This window comes from Crinia signifera, unplaced genomic scaffold (assembly GCF_055691185.1).
Source record: "Crinia signifera unplaced genomic scaffold, ASM5569118v1 HAP2_SCAFFOLD_127, whole genome shotgun sequence".
NCBI classification, from domain to species: domain Eukaryota; kingdom Metazoa; phylum Chordata; class Amphibia; order Anura; family Myobatrachidae; genus Crinia; species Crinia signifera.
The window spans coordinates 241,863-246,449 of NW_028142020.1; the positions used below are offsets into that span (position 1 = coordinate 241,863).

The following is a 4,587-nucleotide window of genomic DNA, read 5'->3' on the forward strand; positions in this document are numbered from 1 at the left end:
AAGTTTTACGAGTCTTCACAGTCTTTGTATTACCGGCAATGTCAATGTCGGATTCAGTAGGTGTTGCAGGTGTTGTAAATGCGTGCGGGTAATCCACATTACTCACGGTTGGCACTGTTTGTAATGCAATCCTTTTTCTCATGGGTCTACCTTCCGAATATTTCAACCTTCTTTTAAGGTCTGATAAATCGGCGTTGTTTTCTTGACCGGTTCGACTTTTTGAAATTCTCCGCTTGCTTGGCTTGAAATCGTCGCGCTCGGTGGCCATGATCTCGGCCCTTGATACATTTTCTTGGCGTTGTGGGTCGATCACCGTTTTAGCGCATTCTCCCCCATCCATTTCAGCGTTGAGTGGTTGAGCAACCCCGGCCGCGGCTATCATTTTTGCGAATTGTCGCGGATCCGCTGTAAATAAAAAATAACAACGTTTTAGTTACACATTCGCGGACACTAAGACAACCGCTTTATAACACCTTCAGGCCCGCCTCCCAAAACACCCACCCCTCCATGTCGGTTTGCATCTACACAGTCTGTTTAATACCCGTGGTTTCCAATTGTAAAGAGCAATGGTGAATGCGATCCTATATAAGAAACTAAATAAATAAACATTACATTACACACCTGAATATTTGCCAGATCTTTCCATCGGCGTGGTTCCTACTGTAATAAAAATCACACCGTTTTAGTTACACATACGCGGCCACAAAGACAGTCGCTTTATAACACCTTCAGGCCCACCTCCCAACCCCCCACCTGCCTTGTCGGCTTACGTCTACACAGTCTGTTTAATACCTGTGGTTTCCATTTGTAAAGAACAATGGTAAATGTTGTGCTATATAAGAAACCAAATAAATAAACATACACGGGTATTTGTCAAAGGTTTGCGCCGGCATGGTTCCTTTAAACAATGACCAGAAAGCTTGATCGCTGATCTGGGCTCTTTTTGCTCCTTTAGCCAATGCGCTGTTGGGTTGTTTGGCGTTTGATCCAACACCCGATGTCGGTTCTCTGTATCCGGATGGTCCCGCTTCACACGTACCGGCCCTAGGTACCGTAGGTTCATACCGGCTAGCTATGTCATCTGTAATACATATATTATCAATTAACGACACATTCGTTGACTTGAGAAAAAAAAAAACGCCATTTAAGTCATGATAACAACAACCCCCTGTGGACACTATTCATGATTTTGCGGCGATATGCAACATTTAACACAAAAACACATTATAAAAACACCGCTAGCCATGTGTCAAAATTCACCTTGTATAGCCGGGTTCTGGTATAGCTGTTTATAGTGTTTTGCCGATGGTAAATTCCAGAGATCATCCGTTATGTGTTCTGCATCAGCTTTCGACATAATCGGCGATACTAACAGAGAACAAATAACACATTAATATCACAGGCGGTATAAAAATGAATATAACAGGATATATATATATATATATATATATATATATACATATATATATATATATATATATATATATATATATATATATATATGAGTGAGATCGAGAGAGTGCGCGCGAGATAGCGTGAGAGAGAGTGAGAGAGAGAGACGTATTTTTGGAAATTTAGACAAGCCCCACCGTATATTTCTTTTAACATACATCACATTTTTGACGGCTTATGAACACCTACATTTTTGCGATTCGGACAAATCAGAGTATGCGGCGTATGGGTTTTCGAATGTCGTCAGATCCGGCCCGACTGTGAAATCCGAACCAAATGATCCAACTTCAGATGCGACATTTGTGACATCTGAAACTGATTTAAAATAATATATACATAAAAAATAAAACAAAAATTAACACAACAATTTTGTAGAATGAAAAATACAATCAACACGTGTAACATTTATACCAATAGGGCGCTTGTCTTAACAGACCCTGTGACTAACACAACTGAGCCTTGTAATAATAATTAACACCAACAACGTAACATTTATAAAACCTGTCAATAGCCCCTGTGCCTTAACAAATCATGCCCCTAGCAACAACAATGTGTCTTTGATCTGTAAACTTACATGTATTTGTCTGCTCATTTGACTGCTGTTGGAAGCTGGGTAAATCTTGTAAATCTCTGAGACTTATTGTGTTTGCATTAATTGTTTTGTATTCCTTTCTCTGTAATAAATAATAATAAGTTGAAATAACAATACAATAAGCTATTGTTAAACTATTGTAAATATCATATACACACCTGCATGTTGATGTTTTGTTAATTGATACAGTAGCTTAATTTGTGGTGAATATTTATAGTTCAAAGTCAATTTCTGCAACAATCACTGTTGATAATAAAAGATAACATGATAAGTATCCATAATGAAATTTGCGTGCACAAAATCACATAAAACTATTAACGCTCTCACAAAAAAAAAAAAAAAAACTCATCTATGAATACGACCTGACAATGTATTCTATAGATCAGCCAATAAAAATTAATTACAGGGGATCCAACAAAGCTACTGCAGCACCCCATCATATCACATGTGTAGTCAGCAGACAGCACATATAAATGTGATAACTAGCTCATTATTTAAAATCATTATGTATAATACAATGATGCAATATTAAAATGAAGCTATTTATAAATATCAAAGCTGTAATACCAAAAACCACATCTACTGACATTGTATTCTATAGATCATTCAATAAAAATTAATTACAGGGGATCCAACAAAGCTACTGCAGCACCCCCATCATATCACATGTGTAGTCAGCAGACAGCACATACAAATGTGATAACTAGCTCATTATTTAAAATCATTATGTATAATACAATGATGCAATATTAAAATGAAGCTATTTATAAATATCAAAGCTGTAATACCAAAAACCACATCTACTGACATTGTATTCTATAGATCATTCAATAAAAATTATTTACAGGGGATCCAACAAAGCTACTGCAGCACCCCATCATATCACATGTGTAGTCATCAGACAGCACATATACATGTGATAACTAGCTCATTATTTAAAATCATTATGTATAATACAATGATACAATATTAAAATGAAGCTATTTATAAATATCAAAGCCGTAATAGCATAATCTGCGATGACTAACATTAACGAACTGTAAATTGTAATAACACAATACACTGTATTTTTAAAAGCAATATGTATAATGTACAGGCCACAATACACTAATCACTGCACATGCAAATGGTCAGTTAAAGACCCATAGGCTCAATATTTTCTTTCCTAAATAAATGATTAACTACAAGCAGCCAGTATGCCAGCATGTACTCCCAATACATTACAATACAATGCATGCAGCAACAAACTATATTTTAAGATTGTTTAAAAGCGTACTAAAAACCCACCCTGCCAATAAATAAAACATTTTGCTATGTATATTATAAAATATTAAAACTACGCTATTTAGAAATATTGTATATATATATATATATATATATATATATATATATATATATATATATATATATATATATATATATATATATATATATATATATATATATATATATTTATTTAAAAATTTAAAATAGACTTACCCCTTCTGGAACAAAATCTTCAAGTATTCTCTGAATAGTGTGTGGACAAAAGCTTCAAGTTCTCTGTCTTCAAAATGTGTGGACTGGTGGCTACCCCATGGAGAACATATATATATACTCATCAGTCAGTTAGCACATCTGTGTTGCATTTGTTTCATTTGAATATTCATGAGTTGTGTTCCAAAGTCATAGACAGGCATAACAAATATATATATATATATTTGATTTAAATAATATAGCATATTGTACAAAACACAGCTGTGTTCAGAATATTTTGCTCGATAAAATGACACCAAATTGCCCCTGTATAAAAACCCTTATTCTTATTATTAATAAATGACAGATATGGCTCACCATCAACAACATCCTTCAATTTTTAATTTAAAATATATACAACGTTGACGCCACAGCTGTGATTATATATAGAATATTAGTGACGTGGTTGTGCTTCATGAATCGCTAGACATTATTTTTTATTTCTAAAATATATTTTTGATTTAAATAATATAGCATATTATCCATATTTTATTCACCACATAATATAATGATACCAAATTGCCCCGGTATAAACCCTTATTCTTATTATTAAATAAATGACAGACATGGCTCACAATCAAAAGCATGTTTCAACCCTATATATATATATATATATATATATATATGAGTATGCTTTTTAATTTAAAATATATACTACGTTGACGCCACAGCTGTGATTATATATAGAATATTAGTGACGTGGTTGTGCTTCATGAATCGCTAGACATTATTTTTTTTTATTTCTAAAATATATTTTTGATTTAAATAATATAGCATATTATCCATATTTTATTCATCACATGATATAATGATACCATCACATTACACACATATATATATATATATATATATACTGTATATATATATATATATATATATATATATATATATATATATATATATACTGTATATAGCTATATATATATATATATATATATATATATATATATATATACTTTATATAGATCCTTTATTTATCAGCATTGATAATGTTCAGTTAAATATAATATATATAAGTTAATTCTGTA

The 4,587-nt window shown here is 32.6% G+C and overlaps 1 long non-coding RNA gene across 1 annotated transcript; it reads right to left on the bottom strand.

The window, feature by feature from the left end:
* Positions 1-300: 300 nt before the first annotated feature.
* Positions 301-1,027, bottom strand: LOC146052834 (uncharacterized). The gene is made up of 3 exons (XR_014467691.1): positions 863-1,027; positions 622-660; positions 301-405 (listed from the first exon to the last, which is right to left on the bottom strand). It is a non-coding gene; the product is annotated as an uncharacterized LOC146052834 (long non-coding RNA).
* Positions 1,028-4,587: the final 3,560 nt, after the last annotated feature.